Consider the following 24395-nt stretch of genomic DNA (forward strand, 5'->3'; position numbering starts at 1 on the left):
GACATTATTTTCTGGTATGTTTTCTAAGTTTAGCTTATTGTTTATTAATAATGCTTTTATCTCTAATTCTTCTATAAACTTACGAAGACTGCCGTTGAATCTGGTGGTGTATAGTTGTCGTAAGAGTTCTTCATATGGTGTGTGATTTTTGAACTCGTTGATCAGCGCCGTCTTCAGTTCGAGCCACGTGTTGGGTTGTATCATTTGCGATATGCGTTGTGCCTCTCCTGAGAGATCAATTTCGGTCGCTCCAAATAGGATCCTTTGTTGGCGAAGATCTTCAGTTGGATATAATCCGCATACATATTCGATTCGTTTGATAAATGAGCTTAGCTGTCCAGATGAACCGTCATAGGCAGGTATTGTGTATTGCGCATTTTGTCATGTATTAAATAGAGAACGACGCGTCTGTGCTCATAAGTGGTTTATTCAGAACTGAAGAGATGACATGTGTACATATGTACTTACATACGAATAGGAGAGACGAGAGATAACAGAGGCTCTCGCTGTTCATGTACATTATGTTAATTAGCGTTGCCACATCGCGGTTATTATGGTTACACTTCAAATTTCAACACTTTTGCTTAAGCATAATATTTTGTGATTACAATGTATTAATCAATTAATCCAAGCGATTTTACAAATCTATAATGCTTTTGCTTACATAAACTTTTGGTTAATACCTCGGAATCTTTTTTCTGTGTGGATACATATTCAAGTTTTATCTCTTTACTTTCTACTTTGTCTCTAACAAAGGCAACGTTTTTCTGTGTGGATACATATTCAAGTTTTATCTCTTTACTTTCTACTTTGTCTCTAACAAAATGATATTTTAAATCTATATGCTTTGTGCGTTTATGGTGAATAGGATTTTTCGCAATATGATGCGCACTGAGGTTGTCACCATAGATAGCCATTGGCCCTTGATTTGAGTATCCAATCTCTTGCAACAGACCTTGTAGATATACTGCTTCTCTAGCGGCTGTTGATAGCGCCACATACTCTGCTTCGGTGCTGCTCATGGCGACGACGCTCTGCTTGGCTGATGTCCACGAAAACGCACTACCAGCTAGGAAGAAAACGTATCCGGAATATGATTTTCGGTCCAGCTTGTCATTTGCCCAATCAGCATCGGCGAACCCTTTTACTGGCTCTCCAGACTTTTGGTAGATGATGCTCATATTCATTGTGCCTCGTAAATAGCGCAACACATGCTTAGCTGCAGTTTCGTGCTCTACATGAGGGTCTTGGTTTCGCTGTGATAGTTTGCTCACAGCATGAAGAATGTCGGGCCGGCTCAAAACTGCTAAGTACATGAGCGAACCAATAAGTGATTGATAATATGTCTTATTTACCTTTACACATTCTTCATCTTTGTGGTGTTGCGACTGGACGGCAATCCTGCATACCGAAAGTATTCAAAACGCTTTCAATATACCTCTTCTGGCATAACTTGAGGGCGCCTTGTTTGCCTTCTCGATGAATTTCCATGCCTAGGAAAAAGTTGAGCTGACCTCCATCTTTCATCTCAAATACGAATGCGATATTTTGCTTGATCGCGCTGACGTCCATCTCTTTTGGACAGATGATTATCAGGTCGTCGACGTAAACTGCTATATAACTGAAGCCTTGTTGATGCTGTTTGACGTATAGACATGGCTCGTGTTGACTTTTTTTAAAGCCCATGTTAACCAGCACCTCGTTCAATGTGTCATTCCAGACACGTCCAGACTGCTTCAGCCCATAGATAGCCTTTTGAAGTTTTAGTACCTTGTGGGGGTTCTGCTCATCTATAAGGCCTACGGGTTGCTTCATATAGACGACTTCTTGGAGTTTACCGTTGAGATACGCGTTAGAGATATCCACCTGATGCATGTGTAACTGCTTTTCTGCAGCAATCGCAAATAACATTCGGATTGGCTCAAACCGTCTCACTGGAGAATATGTCTCCCAGTAGTTAACGCCAAACTGCTGGCCACATCCTTGTGCCACAAGTCTCGACTTAAGCCTTTCAATGTCACCGTTTTGGTTGCGTTTGATTCTGAAAACCCATTTTGAACCTATAGCCTTTTTTCCGGGCGGAAGATTGAAAGGAGTCCATGTATTATTTGACACGAGTGCATCGAATTCCTTTCGCATAGATTTTTTCCATTCTTCTGCATCGTGGCTTTGCAACGCCTCTGCAACGGTCCGTGGAGTCTCAATGTCATCGGAGCAGCTAAGATTGTTGAGGACATTGTACTGCTTCTTTGGTCTGCCAGGTTGACCAGTACGAATGATTTTTGTCCTTCCTGGGCCACGTATTTGTGGGATGTCTTCTTCATCTGAGCTGCGGCTCTGTTCTGGATCGCTTGCACTTACGAAGTACTCCTCCTCATCATCATCGCTGTTGTCAATGTTGCTAATCGTTTCGTCTTCGGGCTCAACAACAGTTTGTACCTGCACAGGTTCTTCGTTTGACTCAAAGCGTATGATGATTTTTGCAAGATCCTCAGTCTGATCTCTATTTTCGTAAATATCATTTACTTCCTTGACGAACTCACCCTCCACAATTTTGACGGCTCGGCGTTCCACTATCATTCGCTTTTCTTGGTCATATAAACCTTATGCTTTTGCTGCAAAAGAGTAGCCAACAAAAATGTACTCCTTTCCTTTTGCAACGAATTTGCCTTTTTTGGTTTTTTCCAGTGCAAATGCGCGTGAACCAAATATTTTCAGATGGTTTACCGACGGCTTGCGCTTGTTCCAAGCCTCGAAGGGGGTGCATCCATTTAACGCTCTGGTCGGACATCTATTTCTCAAATATACTGCAGTTTGAACGGCTTCAGCCCACAAAAATTCTTTTAAATTTGCATGAATTAACATACTCCTAGCCATTTCAACGATTGTACGATTTGCGCGCTCAGCAACGCCGTTTTGCTGAGGTGTGTAAGGCACCGTTAGTTCTCTTTTTATTCCGCACGCATTTAAAAAATTTGTAAATTCATTGTTTATGTACTCAGTACCGTTATCGCTTCGCAAGGCTTTGATTGTTTTTTCGGTTTGGCACTCAACATAACTTTTATACATTTTAAATTTCTCAAAAACTTTTGGCGCGCATAAAATATACGTGAATTTTTCGCGAGTAATCGTCTATAAATGTAACAAAATAACGGTTTCCAGCCAGAGATTTAACATTCATAGGTCCGCATACGTCGGTATGGATCAATTCGAGAACACTTTTCGTAACACGTTCTGCCTTTTGTGGGAACGGCAATGCACATATTTTAGCCTTATTGCATGTGTCGCAATTTGTGTTTACGGATACGTTTTTAATTTTCATCCCGATTACACGTTCTTTCTCACAAAGATTCTTTAAATTTTGAAAATTTAAATGCCCGTAGCGGCTATGCCATTTTTTTGCAAGAGATATATCGGATATCAAATGCACTGCATCAGTGGTTTTTTCCACTCCATACACGTATAAATTGTTTTCTTGTACCGCTCGCAACATTATATGTCCATGTTTATTTCGCACTAAAGCTTCTGAATTTCCGAATGTAGTGACATTCCCGAACTCGGCTGCTTTGCTCACCGACAAAAAATTCATTTTTAAATCCGGCACATACAACACGTTTCGCAATTCTATATTTGTTTCATTTGATTTAATTTTTACAGTTCCATTACCTAGGGACTCAATATACTTTTCTGCAGCCAACATAATGGTTGTGTTTTTCTTATTAAAGGTTTCAAACAAATTTTTATTACAACACATATGCGATGTTGCCCCACTGTCGATACACCATCCCTTCATCCCTTTTCATCCCTTACGCACTCTTTCGTATTATCTTTGTTGCTTTTGCACTCGGATGCGCGGTGCCCGCTTTGTTTACATTTGTAGCATTTTCCTCGAAACTCGCGATGCTCGTTGGATTTCTGGCCGTCTCGTTTGCTGTCTTTTCGACTGGCGCCGTAATTCTTCGAACGCGCACCGTTTCTTTGAGTCTGTGTGTGTGCGTACACTGCCTGTACAGCAAGCTCACGATCGTCTCTTTCGTCTTTACGTGCTCCTTCTTCAAGTATTTTTACTTTTACCGTTTCGAACGGCGGCAGACTGTCGCGTGTTTCTATCGCCACGACGAAATTTTCCCAACCGCTGGGCAAGCTCGACAACAACATTATTACTTTTAGCTCGTCTTGAATGTCGATATTTAGCTCGGCTAACTTTTCAGTAATTTCCACGAAAGAATTTACATATTGTACCACGTTATCACCGTTTTGCATATTTTGCCGCAAAAGTTTTTGGTATAACTGTACCTTTCGCACTGGTCCCACTGACACATGTACATCGCGTAATTTTTGCCACGCCTGCTTCGACGTTGTGCACGACTTTATGTGCATCAACTGCGTTGCTTTTACATTTAATATAATACATGCCAACGCCTTTTGATCAGCCTTGTCCCACTGTGCCAAGTGTTCCTGTGTTCCTGCTGCTTCCTCCTGTGGCCTTTCGGTTTTACCACTTACATATGTCCAAAAATCCGTTGTGATCAATACACTACGCATGGACATAGACCACACATCGTAATTGTCTTCCCCAATTTTTCAATTTGCAGAGACACACTCATTTTGTTTTAATTGCTACACGCCACTTTCTAACTGGTGCACGATTTATTTGCAATTGCATCAAACAAAATATTAACTTCCAGTTCTACCACGGTTTTTTAATTGTTTTTAATACACGCCCGATCTTTCGGTGATCTGGGCCCATAACCTATTGTGTATTGCGCCTTTTGTCATGTATTAAATAGAGAACGACGCGTCTGTGCTCATAAGTGGTTTATTCAGAACTGAAGAGATGACATGTGTACATATGTACTTACATACGAATAGGAGAGACGAGAGATAACAGAGGCTCTCGCTGTTCATGTACATTATGTTAATTAGCGTTGCCAGACAGATCATATTATGGTTACACTTCAAATTTCAACAGCAGGTATTTGTCTGATCGACAGCAGTGCCTGGTTCAAGTGGATTTCGCTCAATGATGGTGGTGGTAACGCCATGTTGTTGGTGTTGATTGGGTTTTGTTTTGTTTTCAGTAGTTTTTAAGTTTATTTTGGTTCACTTGTAAGTTTTCGATTTTGTATTTAGTGTTTCACTGTTCTTGGTGGATCACTATCTCCGCTTACTTCAGTTCACTTAATTTTAGTTTTGCAAATCGTATGTGCTCGTAACACATAGGTTCTTTGGCGGATTTCACAATTTTATTAACGATTCCGGGATTACGTGATCACCGTAATTAGAAATTACACAAGCTGACCATTACCGAAATATAGGAGTTAATTTTAAGCGAAATCCTACCGACTGCGCCAGTTAAATATCCGCAACTCGATTTTAAGTTTTTTAAAAAAGACTTTTATTTTACAACCTAAATATCTTTATGTCACAAGATTTAAATGAATTCCCCGACTTGACTTTGGGTCTGCTTGTCTCAAACGGAACTGATCTCTCTGCTGCTGGCTAGTTTCCATGAGCCCTTCTCTTGGAACTCCCGACTCTGGCTTCGGGCGTTGCTTTCCTCGGCTGCATCTTCGTGTCGGTGGCGTACGTGCCTGGATCGATATTTGGGGATGCGTCGGCTTTGATGAAAGGCATCTACTGCTGGCGATCGGTGTTGCATTACATGACGGAGCTAGGAATGTGATACTCCTTGGTTTTATGTCTAGCTTTGATTGGTCCTCATGAGTGGCGTGATTCTAAAGAATCGAGTTCTCGAGAGTGGCGTGATTCTAATGTTGATGAAACAATGTGGTCCATTGTTTATATTATGGGGGGCCCTAGCTTGGAGTATGGGAAGAAACAGTTATTGATTCTTGAGTGGGGTCCTGTTACTTGTGTGGATGGGGTGGATGAATTGTACATAAACATAATGTGTATGGGATGTGGGGAATTATGGATATGTCACTATATATAGATACATATGAATATTTACAATCCTTTGATAGTTGATTAAAATATGATTTGAACAATATGTATGTAGTAGTTTAAGTTGCTTGATGGCAACGAGTAACATTTATTTGATAAGTATGTTGGACTTAAAATTATAACAGCTCCAAGTTTTACAAGTATGTTTGTGACTAATTATATGCGTGTACGTCTGATGCGTGGCTGAACTGACAACTGACTGATCTCTCTCTCTTGCTATCGGCTCTCTCAGAGCCGATTACTGGTCTATCCCGACGACACGACGAAAACACGACCGCTTCGTGTCTCTCTCTTTCCTTCGTTTCCTACATTCGGCTGTCCTGACGGACCATTCGCCTCGGATGGGTCTAGCCAAGGTTTCATATATTCTGAAACGGTAGAGGTGTTATAGGGACCCTCAGTATCCCCAATCTTCTCGACTTCGTACCTTTCATGATTCTTTACCCTAACCACCTTATACGGCCCTAGATACTTTCCTTTTAGCTTTAATCCAGTACCATACTGAGTACGCTTGATAGCTACTAGCTCATTAACCTCATACTGTCTATCTAGTTTCCTTTTTAAGTCAAAACTCTTCTTGTTTTCCTGCTGTAACCGTGCAATGTTTTCAACTACTTCCTTTCTAATTTTTTCGCGGTCCTTGTTCAACTCTTCGATAAGTGATTCTTCCAATATTTCTTTTATTTTTGGATCCATTCCTATACGCATGTCTAGCCCAGTCAATATCTTGAAAGGTGTTACCTTGGTACTTCGCGGCTCAACACTGTTGATCATTTGCTGTACTTTTCCTAGATGCTTATACCAACTACCGGAATTACCCTGACACAATTTCGACAACATAGGCACCACTATCTTGTGCATCCTTTCGACTTGACCATTCCCACGTGGAACGCCTGTGGCAATCATTAAATGCTGTATTTTCTCTCTCTCACAATATTCACGAAACAAATTGGACATAAACGCTGCACCCCTATCCGTCACTATTCTGTTCGGATTACCAAAACTAGTCCCCTGAATTTCCAAACACTTAACGACCTCTTCAACGCCTGTACTACGTGTAGAATATAACCAAACAAACTTAGAAAATCCATCAACGACAACCAGTATATAATTGTACTGTTTTTTAGTCATTTCCATTGGTCCAACGTGATCAATGTGATACGTTTGTAACGGCCTATCACCCTTGTCTATTGGTTGCAAATAACCCTCACGTTTTCCTGTCTTTTCATTGACAATGATACACTCGACACAACTATTTATTACGCGCCATACTTTGTCTTTTAACTTCGGAATATAATACGACTTTTCAATGATATCTTGTGTCTTTTTAACTGAAAAATGTCCTTGCTTATGTGCTATTGATATAATCTCATTTTCCAACTGAGCTGGTACTACGATAAGCTCCTTAACCGGACCCTAAAACAAAATCTGATTCTGAATATAATAATCCTCATATTCCTTGTCCTCCACAATACTTTTAACAGCCTTAACCGAATCGTCGGTTAGCTGAGCTTCTTTCAAACGATGAGCTATACTTTCGGTCACCATATAAAAAGATACACGACTCAACGCGTCAACGTACCTCATCTTCGTTCCTGAGCGATGTTCTTTAACATAATTAAAATCTTGTAGGTACATGGCCCAACGTGCTACTCTCAAAGGAACCTCTTTCTTTTTGATCGTCATTGTAAATGCATTACAATCTGTGACAATTTTGAACTTTATACCCAAAACGTATACACGCCATTTCGCTAAAGCTTCGATAATTGCCAGAACCTCAAGGTCATAAGCAGGATATTTCTCTTCACATGGCTTAGTCCTACGGCTCATATATTGAACTGGATGGAATTGGCTGTCTTCCAAACTCTTTTGCAGTAACACGGCTCCATACCCCCATTTTGATGCATCAGTATGGATTTCTGTCTCCAACTTCGGGTTGTACATTTCTAAAACAGGTCTACTAATCAATGCTACCTTTAGTTGTTCAAACGCAACCTGATGTATCTCCTTAAATTCAAATTTAACATCCTTCCGCAGCAGATCTGTCAATGGTTTTGCAATACCAGCATAACCCTCAATAAACTTTCGGAAATAAGAAGTCAATCCTATGAAACGCTGCACTGCTTTTTATACCCGATACTCAAAATGAGTATTGGGGTATATTAGATTTGTGGTAAAAGTGGATGTGTGTAACGTCCAAAAGGAATCGTTTCCGACCCCATAAAGTATATATATTCTTGATCAGCATCAATAGCCGAGTCGATTGAGCCATGTGTGTCCGTCCGTCTGTCCGTCTGTCCGTCCCCTTCAGCGCCTAGTGCTCAAAGACTATAAGAGCTAGAGCAACGATGTTTTGGATCCAGACTTCTGTGATATGTCACTGCTACAAGAATATTTCAAAACTTTGCCCCGCCCATTTCCGCCCCCACAAAAGGCGAAAATCTGTGGCATCCACAATTACGACGATACGAGAAAACTAAAAACGCAGAATCGTAGAAGATGACTATATTTTCTAGAGTGCAAAATCTGAACCAGATCGTATAATTATGATAGCCAGAATCAAGAAAACAATTTCATTTTTTCTCGCCCTGTCTCTCTCTAACACACACGTAGCATAGCCGGCTTTGCTTAGAGTAAAACATTAGCGCCTAGATCTCAGAGACTATAAAAGCTAGAGCAGCCAAATTTGGTATCCACACTCCTAATATATCGGACCGAGACGAGTTTGTTTCAAAATTTCGGGGCGGAAGGGCCCCCGCAAAGGATGAAAATCTGGGGATATTCACAAATCTCAGAGACTATTAAGGCTAGAGTAACCAAATTTGGTATCCGCACTCCTGTTAGATCTCACTATAAAACGTATATCTCAAAATTTCGCCCCACCCCCTTCCGCCCCACAAAGGACGAAAATCTGTTGCATCCACAATATTGAGGATACGAGAAAACTAAAAATCATAGATAATGATCATATATATCAGATTGCTGAATCTGGATCAGATCAGATAATTTTTATAGCCAAAAGGAACAAATCAATTTGCACTGGCTACGCAGCACCCGACGTCACGCTCAGACTGATTTTCTGTCTCTCTCGCACGCACTTTTTGTCGTGTCGTTTAATATTAGCGGCGTCTGCCGGAGGAGAGCCATACTGACTTAGTATCGGGTATAACTGTAGAGTTGCGGTCTCCGCAGCAACTCACAACGTTCCCCCTCGTTTATCAACTGGCACTGGGAACTTTTCGACTGCCCTCGTCTTCTCATCACTTGGTCTTATCGTATTCTTTTCTATTATATACCCCAGAATATTAACCTTTTGTCGTATCAGCTGACACTTTCTCCAATTTATACGTAGCCCATTCATTTCCGCTATCTTCAGTACTCTTCTCAACTTTAACAAACCCTCTTCTATATCTTGACTAAAAATAACGTCATCCATATAGACTGCTGCTTCATTATTCTTTACCAAATCTCTCAACACAGCCATTATAAGTCTGGTAAACACCGCTGGAGAATTTGAAATTCCAAATGGTACATATAAAAATTCGAACTGACCATTCTGAGTCACAAAAGACGTATGTTTTTGAGACTCGACTTCTACAGGCACATGGAAAAAACCATTTGTTAAATCCAACGTGGTGAAATCCTTTGCACCCTGCAGTTTCTCCAACACTGTATCCATATGTGACATTGGAAAGTTATCGCGAACTATTTTCTCATTCAGCTTTCTGTAATCACAGCATAGTCTCTTGCTACCGTTCTTTTTGGGTACCAACACTACTGGTGATTCATACTCCGATGTACTTGGCTTTATAATCTTCTGAGCCAGCCACTCTTCCACTTGCTTGTCTACGATTTCCTGTTCACACAACGGTAATCGTCTCGGATGCTGGAAAACTGGTATCTCATCAACTAATACAATTTTCATTTTTATCGGCGCATCTACATTTCTCTGAGGTTGGTACTTTCCTACCATACCCCTAACCTCTCTAGCATGTGCTTCACTGAGATGACCAACATCAATTGAAAACTCCTTCTCAACTTCGTCAATACTTGACATGCAAATGCCTTTATATTCATTAAACAATTCCACGCATGAGGACGATGCTACCTGATCAAGTTTCTTATCTTTATCCTCGCCACAAACTCTACGAACAAATCTTGTTCCTGTCTTAGAAACTTGCATGTCCACATGATCCAGAATAGTCCTTCCTAAAATGGCTTCAAAACCGATATCCTCGTCTGGAATGACATGAAACTCTACCTCCATTTCAATCTCATCGATTTTCACTGGTATCGAAAAGCTACCAAAAGTTACAACTTGACTATCTCCAATACCTGTTAAACATTTCTCCTGGCCGATCAGTTCAAGATTTCCAAATTTCAAAAATACCCTTCTGCGAATTAAACACAAATCTGCTCCAGTATCAATCAAACCTTGGAATACCAAATTCGCGTACTTAATAACCTTTAATTCCAAACCTGATGGAGTGAAAATACCTGACGGCTTATCAACGACTTCCTTATCTCGAATAATGTTCGTATTCGATCTCTTTTCTTGTCTGGTTTCGACCTTGACATTACAGCTTGCAGCACGGTGTCCTGGTTGGCCACATTTGAAACAACAAAAATCATTTTTGGGACAATCTTTCCTCAAATGCGATTTGTCTCCACACTTAAAACATTTCCTAAAATTCTCTGCCATCGACCCTTTCACCGAACTCTCACTTTTATTACTCAGCGGCCAATTCTTACTCATCGGCTTGGATCCGCCTCTAGCTTTCTGGTAAACATCGATCTGAAATTTGAGCTCCTTTAAGTTTCTAGCTTGGTACAGCATTGCCTTACTTGCCCTAGCGTCTGGTATACCATCCACAAAATATTCGATTAAACTCTCATCATCTAGTTTAATTGGCTTAGCTATCTCCATTAACGCATACAAAAACTCATGCAACGACTCTCCTTTTTTGTGCTGGCGCTTTTGCAACATTCTATGTACTTCTACGGACGACAGTTTAACACTAAACTCATCCAACAGAGTTGCCTTCAACGAATTCCAGTTACGAATATCACGCAAACTACGAGCGAAAGATTTTGCTGCACCAACTAACAACTGCTTGGCATAAATGAATAATTGTAATTGACTCCATTGAACAGTAGCTGCGCATTCTTCTAATTCCTCTATCCATTGATTGATGTCGGGGTTATTAGAACCAGAAAATTGTGACACACTACCTTCCACGTCTTTTAGCGTAAACCAAGATTTATACTCTGCCTGTCGCGTACCTGGTCGAACTGCTACGGTATCATCCACTTCTGTTACTACGGACTCATCCTCTGACTCTTCTTCATCCTCAACTGGAAAGCCGTGATGTATTAATAGTCAATCTTGCAAATCGCGCTTTCGTCCCGTCGTCTGCAACGCAAGCTCTCTTAACTTCTCTCGCAAATCTGCGACTCTCAGTGTCATTATCTCTTCAACTTGCATCGTGACGATTTAAATACAAAATAATTGATATTAGCTTATATCTAGAAAATGTAATTAAATCAACTTAAACAACCTTATTACTGCTGGCCTGTTAACAATTTTCCAGTTAACATCGACTCCGAAAACGCCTTTAAAGTCGTCACTGTTAACGATCGCTTCTCTGTTAACGCTCACCTTACTATGGGTTTACCCTTGTTAACTCTCGCTTCTGCGCAGAACTTTCCAGACTCCAAATTTGACGCACACACACCACCACATCCAGATCTCGCTTGCCTGTCGATGTCGCTGTTGCCGTCCTCTCTTTGTTGCCTTGCCTTGCTCTCGCTGTTCGCCGTTAACTCGTTGTCGCTTCCCGAATCGTCGCTGCTTCTGCTGTTACAAAATGGTCGTCTCCTTGCTGCTTGTCTCTTCTTGTAGTTGTAGTCTCCGTCCTACGCAGTGCAACACAACAACAATCAATGTTCTTTGATTCTTGCTGTTTGCTGCCGTCGTTTTGTCGCTTCTGCTTCCTTTGGAACGAACGCACTCAGATTGTCGTCTCTGTGCCGCTTGTCTCCTTGTAGCTCTAGCCTCTCAGACGCAATGCACAACAACAACAACGAAGGTTTTGATTCTTGCTGTGTTTGCTGCCGTCTGCCGTCGTTTTGTTGCTTCTGCTTCCTTTGGAACGAACGCACTCAGATTGTCGTCTCTGTGCCGCTTGTCTCCTTGTAGCTCTAGCCTCTCAGACTCAATGCACAACAACAACAACGAAGGTTTTGATTCTTGCTGTGTTTGCTGCCGTCTGCCGTCGTTTTGTCGCTTCTGCTCTTTTTGAACGAGCGCGCTCAGATTGTCGTCTCTGTGCAGCTTGTCTCCTTGTAGCTCTAGCCTCTCAGACGCAATGCACAACAACAACAACGAAGGTTTTGATTCTTGCTGTGTTTGCTGCCGTCTGCCGTCGTTTTGTCGCTTCTGCTCTCTTTGGAACGAACGCGCTCAGATTGTCGTCTCTGTGCCGCTTGTCTCCTTGTAGCTCTAGCCTCTCAGACGCAATGCACAACAACAACAACGAAGGTTTTGATTCTTGCTGTGTTTGCTGCCGTCTGCCGTCGTTTTGTCGCTTCTGCTCTCTTTGGAACGAACGCGCTCAGATTGTCGTCTCTGTGCCGCTTGTCTCCTTGTAGCTCTAGCCTCTCAGACGCATTGCACAACAACAACAACGAAGGTTTTGATTCTTGCTGTGTTTGCTGCCGTCTGCCGTCGTTTTGTCGCTTCAGCTCTCTTGAATGTCTGCTCACACTAATGCGCCTTCTTCGACAAGTGTCTCTCTCGCAGTTCTAGGCCAGACTGCCATTCAATTTCGCACCGCGACCGATCTCTTGTGTCACCAGTCTCGTGTTCGACAAAATTTCCAAGTACACGCACAAATCTCACTTGCAAATGTTGTTGTCTTGGGCTTATTTTCGGACGAGCCCCAATTTGTAGTAGTTTAAGTTGCTTGATGGCAACGAGTAACATTTATTTGATAAGTATGTTGGACTTAAAGTTATAACAGCTCCAAGTTTTACAAGTATGTTTGTGACTAATTATATGCGTGACAACTGACTGATCTCTCTCTCTTGCTATCGGCTCTCTCAGAGCCGATTACTGGTCTATCCCGACGACACGACGAAAACACTACCGCTTCGTGTCTCTCTCTTTCCTTCGTTTCCTACATGTATTCAAGATCAATAGAGTGGAGACCTAAGAACATTTTCCATGTCTTTCGATGGGTGTTCTGCTCTCTTTTGAAAATTTTTTTTTAAAAGCTAAAAAAGGAAGCAGTAGATTGTTTTATATTTTTTGGCGTGTTAAAAATGAATCATTTGAATCAGAGCACATTATTTAAAAGAGTAGAGTACTCATTTATCGTTGTGTTTGTATCATGGCTCTCACTATCCTCAGCCATTCATGATAATATTCGCTTTTTATACCCGATACTCAAAATGAGTATTGGGGTATATTAGATTTGTGGTAAAAGTGGATGTGTGTAACGTCCAGAAGGAATCGTTTCCGACCCCATAAAGTATATATATTCTTGATCAGCATCAATAGCCGAGTCGATTGAGACCTGTCTGTCTGTCCGTCCATCCGTCTGTCCGTCTGTCCGTCCCTTCAGCGCCTAGTGCTCAAAGACTATAAGAGCTAGAGCAACGTTGTTTTGGATCCAGACTTCTGTGATATGTCACTGCTACAAAAATATTTCAAAACTTCGCCCCGCCCACTTCCGCCCCCACAAAGAACGAAAATCTGTGGCATCCACATTTTTAAAGATACGATAAAACCAAAACGCAGAATCGTAGAGGATGACTATATGTTCTAGAGTGTAAAATCTCAACCAGATCGTATAATTATTATAGCCAGAATCAAGAAAACAATTTCATTCTTTCTCGCTCTGTATCTCTCTAACACGCAGGTTTCATGGTCGGTTTTGCATATTGCAAAATATGAGTTCAAGGATCTCAGTATCCACACTCCTGTGATATCGGACCTTGACCGTTACGTGTCCAAATTTCGCCACACCCCCTTCCGCCCCCGGAAAGGACGAAAATCTGGGCATCCAAAAATCTCAGAGACTATTAAGGCTAGAGTAACCAAATTTGGTATCCGCAATTTGTTGCATCCACAATATTGCAGATTCGAGAAAAACTAAAAACGCAGAATCATAGATAATGACCATATCTATCAGATTGCTGAATCTAGATCAGATCAGATCATTTTTATAGCCAAAAGGAACAAATCAATTTGCACTGGCTACGCAGCGCCCGACGTCACGCTCAGACTGATTTTCTGTCTCTCTCGCACGCACTCTTTGTCGTGTCGTTTAATATTAGCGGCGTCTGCCAGAGGAGAGCCATACTGACTTAGTATCGGTATAACTGTAGAGTTGCGGTGTACGCAGCAACTCACAACGTTCCCCCTCGTTATTAATGGAAACGTCTTATCGGACCAATAAACATTGATAATAGCTTATCGTTCAACGTTCTCCGATTGGTAAATAAACAAATAGCATCTGCAGAGCCGATAGGATGGGTGTGCTTTGCTTTTATTGTGTAACTAATTGTATATTACGATTAGCCCCTGAGTTATTAAGTGATCTGTGGTAAGTCTAATTCTAAATCAAAATCCTTGGCCAGATACAGTAGCCGATGAGGAGGAATAGCGTCGCAGCGAGTGTGCTGGTTGTCTGGCTGCCCCGGCTGTCACCTCGGTTGGCATTGGCTGCTCCGTTGGTTCCATGTCCATTTCGGGACTTCTCCCCGACTCGACCTTGTTATCTGTTCCACCTGTTGGCGTATGACGCTGCCCGGACGGACCTCCACTTTTGGGCAGGGGAAAGCAGTAGACACGCTCAACCTCCAACACTAGAGGCGTGGCACTGTCCGAAGCCAGAGATGTCTCTGTGACGGTTAGGGGCACGCATATGGTAGGCTCCTCGGCCGCGTTCCGCTCCTCGTAGGGTATCCCAACGCGGGTGATATTGAGCGGCCGTTGCGGCACCAGCGTCTCCGGCACACTCAGCTCGCTGTGCATCTGGGCGGAGTTGAGCGAGTCCTCGTAGTACTTGTAGTCATCCACAGAATCCCCAACGCTATCGTCGCGCCTGTCAATGTTCATGCTGAGATTCCTATCCACGCGTTCGGGTTCGGTGCTCGCGGTGTTGGAGGAGCTGTCGATAAAATCCGTGGGCCAGTTGAGCGAGACCGTTGTTGACCTCGTGGCTTGAGTGGGCGCCGGAGGGTGCACCATGGATGACTGCGGCAGCTTGAACTCGAGGAGCTAGTTGAAGATGGAGCCGGCACTGTAGTGTCATAGGGATAGGGATACGGCAAAGGCATCCAGCTGTCGTCCGTTGTGGATTGGGCAGGTCTACGTGCCGCCGTTGTCGTCTCCACAGATTCATTGATTTGCTTGGCCATGGCCCTAAGTAGAGGCTGCTGGGAGCTTATGCGCCGACGTCCGTGCTTCTCCGGCGATCGCTCAAAGCTGGCGGGACGAGCAAAGCCTGGACTCTGATATCCTCCAGGAGCGATGGGAGCCTGCTTTCCTCGCTGGATCTGGATGGCTGCGCATCAATGCCTGAAACGGAGGCGTTTAGGGTTTGAACACACCGAAACATGCACTCTTACCTTCAGCTGGCACTCCCATCAGCATGGCCTCCAACCGCCCGTAGACCCGCTCCTTGGCTGTTGCTCCGTGTCCGCCTCGTAGGGGTTCTCTGGATGCTCCGGCTTCCAGTTGCCAACTTCGTAGAATTGGGTCTGGACCAGGAATCTGTGCTTGCATATCCGAAATGCGTATACGTCCCGGGACGGGGCGGCGGCCCCTGCAGCTGCTGGGCGCTGATCAGGTGACATCCACTGAGGGCCACTAGCCACAGCATCCACTCGTGCGGGTGACTAATCATCTTCGGATCTCACTTATCGGATGGGATTTTGTTTTCGATTTCTGTTTATATTATCGCGGGCTCTCGTGTGCCACTTCCGCTGATTGTTGGAGTATACCTTTTCGTATATTTTACAGTTAGTTTTTCAGCGGCTTTATTGTTTCATTCTCGTTTTCAGCGCGGCCACAATAACAAACCATTGTGCGCGTGCTTTAACGGAGCTTCGATGTCATTTCGATATTCGTTGTTGCTCTCCCCGCCTCCACTTCTCTGCATTTCTTTTCACCCCACTCCACGCCACTACACACACTCCACTCCACTCCACACTTGTAGGGGTACCGCTACCTCTTCTCGGTACCTCTTCGCTCCCGCGAATTCGACCAACCGACGCACACCTGTCCGCCCCTTCTAGATTCTCCAGGTACCTCTGTTCCTCTTTCCCCAATATCTTCGGGTTTCCCGTAGACGATGAGTTGTGATCTGCTCGCGACGGCTTCTAAACGGCAACTGACGTTGGCCAAATCAATTCAAAGCTAAGCGCTGGTCAGACAGAAACCGAGAAGAAAGATTCTTTCTAACCACAGGCCATAGAAATTTTTCCTTTGTTAAACTTATTTTTTTTCAATTTTTATACCCGATACTCAAAATGAGTATTGGGGTATATTAGATTTGTGGTAAAAGTGGATGTGTGTAACGTCGAAAAGGAATCGTTTCCGACCCCATAAAGTATATATATTCTTGATCAGCATCAATAGCCGAGTCGATTGAGCCATGTCTGTCTGTCCGTCTGTCCGTCTGTCCGTCCGTCCGTCTGTCCGTCTGTCCGTCCCCTTCAGCGCCTAGTGCTCAAAGACTATAAGAGCTAGAGCAACGATGTTTTGGATCCAGACTTCTGTGATATGTCACTGCTACAAAAATATTTCAAAACTTCGCCCCGCCTACTTCCGCCCCCACAAAGGACGGAAATCTGTGGCATCCACAATTTTAAAGATATGAGAAAACCAAAAACGTAGAGTTGTAGAGAATGACCATATCTTTAAGACTTCATTTTTTCTCGCCCTGTCTCTCTCTAACACACACGTAGCATAGGCGGCTTTGCTTAGAGTAAAACATTAGCGCGTAGATCTCAGAGACTACAAAAGCTAGAGCAACCAAATTTGGTATCCACACTCCTAATATATCGGACCGAGACGAGTTTGTTTCAAAATTTCGCCACACCCCCTTCCGCCCCCGCAAAGGATGAAAATCTGGGGATATTCACAAATCTCAGAGACTATTAAGGCTAGAGTAACCAAATTTGCTATCCGCACTCCTGTTAGATCTCACTATAAAACGTATATCTCAAAATTTCGCCCCACCCCCTTCCGCCCCTTCAGCCTGTTGATGACAGCTATTTTTATACCCGATACTCAAAATGAGTATTGGGGTATATTAGATTTGTGGTAAAAGTGGATGTGTGTAACGTCCAGAAGAATCGTTTCCGACCCCATAAAGTATATATATTCTTGATCAGCATCAATAGCCGAGTCGATTGAGCCATTTGTGTCCGTCCGTCTGTCCGTCTGTCCGTCCCTTCAGCGCCTAGTGCTCAAGACTATAAGAGCTAGAGCAACGATGTTTTGGATCCAGACTTCTGTGATATGTCACTGCTACAAGAATATTTCAAAACTTCGCCCCGCCCACTTCCGCCCCCACAAAGGACGGAAATCTGTGGCATCCACAATTTTAAAGATATGAGAAAAACCAAAACCGTAGAGTTGTAGAGAATGACCATATCTTTAAAGACTGCGGATTCTGAATTGGATCGTATTATTATTATAGCCAGCATCAAGAAAACAATTTCATTTTTCTGCCCTGTCTCTCTCTAACACACACGTAGCATAGGCGGCTTTGCTTAGAGTAAAACATTAGCGCGTAGATCTCAGAGACTACAAAAGCTAAAACAACCAAATTTGGTATCCACACTCCTAATATATCGGACCGAGACGAGTTTGTTTCAAAATTTCGCCACACCCCTTCCGCCCCGCAAAGGACGAAAATCTGGGGATATTCAAAAATCTCAGAGACTATTAAGGCTAGAGTAACCAAATTTTGGTATCCGCACTCCTGTTAGATCTCACTATGAAACCTATATCTCAAAATTTCGCCCCACCCCCTTCCGCCCACACAAAGAACGAAAATCGGTTGCATCCACAATATTGCACTTTCGAGAAAACTAAAAACGCAGAATCATAGATAATGACCATATCTATCAGATTGCTGAATCTGGATCGGATCAGATCATTTTTATAGCCAATAGGAACAAATCAATTTGCAGTGGCTACGCAGCGCCCGACGTCACGCTCAGACTGATTTCTGTCTCTCTCGCACGCACTCTTTGTCGTGTCGTTTAATATTAGCGGCGTCTGCCGGAGGAGAGCCATACTGACTTAGTATCGGTATAACTGTAGAGTTGCGGTCTCCGCAGCAACTCACAACGTTCCCCCTCGTTTATCAACTGGCACTGGGAACTTTTCGACTGCCCTCGTCTTCTCATCACTTGGTCTTATCGTATTCTTTTCTATTATATACCCCAGAAAATTAACCTTTTGTCGTATCAGCTGACACTTTCTCCATTTATACGTAGCCCATTCATTTCCGCTATCTTCAGTACTCTCTCAACTTTAACAAACCCTCTTCTATATCTTGACTAAAAATAACGTCATCCATATAGACTGCCTGCTTCATTATTCTTTACCAAATCTCTCAACACAGCCATTACAAGTCTGGTAAACACGCTGAGAATTTGAAATTCCAAATGGTACATATAAAAATTCGAACTGACCATTCTGAGTCACAAAAGACGTATGTTTTTGAGACTCGACTTCTACAGGCACATGGAAAAAACCATTTGTTAAATCCAACGTGGTGAAATCCTTTGCACCCTGCAGTTTCTCCAACACTGTATCCATATGTGACATTGGAAAGTTATCGCGAACTATTTTCTCATTCAGCTTTCTGTAATCACAGCATAGTCTCTTGCTACCGTTCTTTTTGGGTACCAACACTACTGGTGATGCATACTCCGATGTACTTGGCTTTATAATCTTCTGAGCCAGCCACTCTTCCACTTGCTTGTCCACGATTTCCTGTTCACACAACGGTAATCGTCTCGGATGCTGGAAAACTGGTATCTCATCAACTAATACAATTTTCATTTTTATCGGCGCATCTACATTTCTCTGAGGTTGGTACTTTCCTACCATACCCCTAACCTCTCTAGCATGTGCTTCACTGAGATGACCACATCAATTGAAAACTCCTTCTCAACTTCGTCAATACTTGACATGCAAATGCTTTATATTCATTAAACAATTCCCACGCATGAGGACGATGCTACCTGATCAAGTTTCTTATCTTTATCCTCGCCACAAACTCTACGAACAAATCTTGTTCTCTGTCTTCCTGCATGTCACATGATCCAGAATAGTCCTTCCTAAAATGGCTTCAAACCAATATCCTCGTCTGGAATGACATGAAACTCTACCTCCATTTCAATCTCATCGATTTTCACTGTATCGAAAAGCTACCAAAATTACAACTTGACTATCTCCAATACCTGTTAAACATTTCTCCTGGCCGATCAGTTCAAGATTTCCAAATTTCAAAAATACCCTTCTGCGAATTAAACACAAATCTGCTCCAGTATCAATCAAACCTTGAATACCAAATTCGCGTACTTAATATCCTTTAATTCCAAACCTGATGGAGTGAAATACCTGACGGCTTATTGACGACTTCCTTATCTCGAATAATGTTCGTATTCGATCTCTTTTCTTGTCTGGCTTCGACCTTGACATTACAGCTTGCAGCACGGTGTCCTGGTTGGCCACATTTGAAACAACAAAAATCATTTTTGGGACAATCTTTCCTCAAATGCGATTTGTCTCCACACTTAAAATATTTCCTAAAATTCTCTGCCATCGACCCTTTCACCGAACTCTCACTTTTACTACTCAGCGGCCAATTCTTACTCATCGGGCTTGGATCCGCATCTAGCTTTCTGGTAAACATCGATCTGAAATTTGAGCTCCTTTAAGTTTCTAGCTTGGTACAGCATTGCTTACTTGCCCTAGCGTCTGGTATACCATCCACAAAATATTCGATTAAACTCTCATCATCTAGTTTAATTGGCTTAGCTATCTCCATTTACGCATACAAAAACTCATGCAACGACTCTCCTTTTTTCTGGCTGGCGCTTTTGCAACATTCTATGTACTTCTACGGACGACAGTTTAACACTAAACTCATCCAACAGAGTTGCTTCAACGAATTCCAGTTACGAAATATCACGCAAACTACGAGCGAAAGATTTTGCTGCACCAACTAACAACTGCTTGCATAAATGAATAATTGTAATTGACTCCATTGAACAGTAGCTGCGCATTCTTCTAATTCCTCTATCCATTGATTGATGTCGGGGTTATTAGAACCAGAAAATTGTGACACACTACCTTCCACGTCATTTAGCGTAACCAAGATTTATACTCTGCCTGTCGCGTACCTGGTCGAACTGCTACGGTATCATCCACTTCTGTTACTACGGACTCATCCTCTGACTCTTCTTCATCCTCAACTGGAAAGCCGTGATGTATTAATAGTCTATCTTGCAAATCGCGCTTTCGTCCCGTCGTCTGCACGCAAGCTCTCTTAACTTCTCTCGCAAAATCTGCGACTCTCAGTGTCATTATCTCTTCAACTTGCATCGTGACGATTTAAATACAAAATAATTGATTATTAGCTTATATCTAGAAAATGTAATTAAATCAACTTAAAACAACCTTATTACTGCTGGCCTGTTAACAATTTTCCAGTTAACATCGACTCCGAAAACGCCTTTAAAGTCGTCACTGTTAACGATCGCTTCTCTGTTACGCTCACCTTACTATGGGTTTACCCTTGTTAACTCTCGCTTCTGCGCAGAACTTTCCAGACTCCAAATTTGACGCACACACACCACCCCACATCCAGATCTCGCTTGCCTGTCGATGTCGCTGTTGCCGTCCTCTCTTTGTTGCCTTGCCTTGCTCTCGCTGTTCGCCGTTAACTCGTTGTCGCTTCCCGAATCGTCGCTGCTTCTGCTGTTACAAAATGGTCGTCTCCTTGCTGCTTGTCTCTTCTTGTAGTTGTAGTCTCCGTCCTACGCAGTGCAACACAACAACAATCAATGTTTCTTTGATTCTTGCTGTTTGCTGCCGTCGTTTTGTCGCTTCTGCTTCCTTTGGAACGAACGCACTCAGATTGTCCGTCTCTGTGCCGCTTGTCTCCTTGTAGCTCTAGCCTCTCAGACGCAATGCACAACACAACACGAAGGTTTTGATTCTTGCTGTGTTTGCTGCCGTCTGCCGTCGTTTTGTTGCTTCTGCTCTCTTTGGAACGAACGCGCTCAGATTGTCGTCTCTGTGCCGCTTGTCTCCTTGTAGCTCTAGCCTCTCAGACGCAATGCACAACAACAACAACGAAGGTTTTGATTCTTGCTGTGTTTGCTGCCGTCTGCCGTCGTTTTGTCGCTTCTGCTCTCTTTGGAACGAACGCGCTCAGATGTCGTCTCTGTGCCGCTTGTCTCTTGTAGCTCTAGCCTCTCAGACGCAATGCACAACAACAATATTCGATCAATGGCTTCACAGGCCATACTCTATTAAGAGCAACGCTATTTCGCTCAGTATTACAAAAAGTTCTGTTACATTTCATTGGTTCTTTTTTTTATACCCGATACTCAAAATGAGTATTGGGGTATATTAGATTGTGGGGTGAAAATGGATGTGTGTAACGTCCAGAAGGAATCGTTTCCGACCACATAAAGTATATATATTCTCGATCAGCATCAATAGCCGAATCGATAGAGTCCTGTCTGTCTGTCCGTCCTTATCAGCGCCTAGTGCTTAAGGACTATAAGAGCTAGAGCAACGACTTTTTATAGACTTCTGTGATATGTCACTGTTACAAGAATATTTCAAAACTTTGCGCCGAACACTTCCGCCTCCATAAAGGGCGAAAATCTGTGGCATCCACAATTTCAACTGAAACTGAAAATCGCAGAATCGTAGAAAGATGACTATATGTTCTAGACTGTAAAATCTAAACCAGATCGTATAACTATTATAGCCAGAATCAAGAAAACAATTTAATTTTTCTCGCTCTGTCTCTCTCTAACACACAGGTTCATGGTCGGTTTTGCCAATTGAAAAAAGTGAGTTCAAGGATCTCAGAACCTATAAGAGCTAGAGCCACCAAATTTGGTGTCCACACTCCTGTGATATCGGATCAAGGTCCGGAGCAACCGGAGCAACCAAATTTGGTATCCGCATTTCTGTTAGATCTCACAAAAATCACAAAATCAAAAATTTCACGCTACCCCCTTTCCACCACCACAACGGACGAGAATCTGTGCAGCGGCGTTTGCCGGAGGAGAGCCATACTGACTAAGTATCGGTATAAATGTAGAGTTGCGGTCTCCGCAGCAACTTACAACGTTCCCCCTCGTTTTTTATTTAATTTTCGGCTCGGAGCGCTGTTTGTCCCTGAAGATCCCATTGGTCTAACTTGCAGTTCAAAACGGTGCCGGTGCTAGTCTTCTCACAGGCTGTTGGGGCTCCGGTATTGGTTTTCTCACAGGCGGTTGGGGCGCCGGTGCTGGTCTTCTCACAGGCGGTTGGGGCGCCGGTGCTGGTCTTCTAACGAGCGGTTGGGGCGCAGTTGCTGGTCTTCTTGCAGCATGTGTATTTACAGTGCGTCGACTCCAGTGGTCCAGGTCAGTCCGCTGGGCATCTTGGTTCCGGTTTAGTTACTATTTTGTTTTCCAACTTTCGGCTTCGTTGCTGCCTATATTGTCGCTTTGCTGCTGCTGCTGCTATCGTTGTCGTTATTGTTGCTGCTGTTGTCTTTGAATCTTTTTATTTTCACTCCAAACTGTATTTATTTACATGTTCTATTTATATTTAAACATGTTCGTGACACTTGTCACGGTCGCCATGTTATATTATGTTTAAAAAGAAGACGTCTTGTTAGCTTGAGTTTATTTGAGAGTGATCGCTGTCCTTTTTTCAGTTTTACTCTGAGGCTTACATAGAATATCCTAAGGAGTTCCTGCCGTACAGGAGTCAAAAAATATCCTCAACATCGTCGATAATATCAGCTCGTCACTCTTCGTCTTCGTCTCATTGCTTGGATGGTTAGGTTCATAGGGAGATGTCGGAAGCAATCAACGTTTACCACAACATCACCGACGCCAGATGAACTTTGTTTTGCTTCACATTGTCTTATTTGGAAAATTAACAAACTCCATTTGGCAGAGGACATCCGAACAACGAAGGTTTTGATTCTTGGCTGTGTTTGCTGCCGTCTGCCGTCGTTTTGTCGCTTCTGCTCTCTTTGGAACGAACGCGCTCAGATTGTCGTCTCTGTGCCGCTTGTCTCCTTGTAGCTCTAGCCTCTCAGACGCAATGCACAACAACAATATTTCGATCATGGCTTCAACAGGCCATACTCTATTAAGAGCAACGCTATTATCGCTCAGTTATTACAAAAAGTTCTGTTACATTTCATTGTTCTTTTTTTTTACCCGATACTCAAAATGAGTATTGGGGTATATTAGATTTGTGTGAAAATGGATGTGTGTAACGTCAGAAGGAATCGTTTCCGACACATAAAGTATATATATTCTTGATCAGCATCAATAGCCGAATCGATTGAGTCCTGTCTGTCTGTCCGTCTTATCAGCGCCTAGTGCTTAAGGACTATAAGAGCTAGAGCAACGACTTTTTTAAGACTTCTGTGATATGTCACTGTTACAAGAATATTTCAAAACTTTGCGCCGAACACTTCCGCCTCCATAAAGGGCGAAAATCTGTGGCATCCACAATTTCAACTGAAACTGAAAATGCAGAATCGTAGAAGATGACTATATGTTCTAGACTGTAAAATCTAAACCAGATCGTATAACTATTATAGCCAGAATCAAGAAAACAATTTAATTCTTTCTCGCTCTGTCTCTCTCTAACACACAGGTTTCATGGTCGTTTTTGCCATTGAAAAAAGTGAGTTCAAGGATCTCAGAACCTATAAGAGCTAGAGCCACCAAATTTGGTGTCCACACTCCTGTGATATCGGATCAAGGTCCGGAGCAACCGGAGCAACCAAATTTGGGTATCCGCACTTCTGTTAGATCTCACAAAATCACAAAATCACAAAATTTCACGCTACCCCTTTCCGCCACCACAACGGACGAGAATCTGTTGCAGCGGCGTTTGCCGGAGGAGAGCCATACTGACTAAGTATCGGTATAAATGTAGAGTTGCGGTCTCCGCAGCAACTTACAACGTTCCCCCCTCTTTTATTTAATTTCGGGCTCGGAGCGCTGTTGGTCCCTGAAGATCCCATTTGGTCTAACTTGGCAAGTTCAAAACGGTGCCGGTGCTAGTCTTCTCACAGGCTGTTGGGGCGCCCGGTATTGGTTTTCTCACAGGCGGTTGGGGCGCCGGTGCTGGTCTTCTCACA

The 24395-nt window shown here is 42.9% G+C and overlaps 1 pseudogene; it reads right to left on the minus strand.

Annotated features, from left to right (window-relative positions):
• Positions 1-14593: 14593 nt before the first annotated feature.
• Positions 14594-16024, minus strand: LOC117190370 (annotated as a pseudogene).
• Between the last annotated feature and the right edge of the window lie 8371 nt (positions 16025-24395).

Source organism: Drosophila miranda (genome assembly GCF_003369915.1).
Source record: "Drosophila miranda strain MSH22 chromosome Y unlocalized genomic scaffold, D.miranda_PacBio2.1 Contig_Y1_pilon, whole genome shotgun sequence".
Taxonomy (NCBI): domain Eukaryota; kingdom Metazoa; phylum Arthropoda; class Insecta; order Diptera; family Drosophilidae; genus Drosophila; species Drosophila miranda.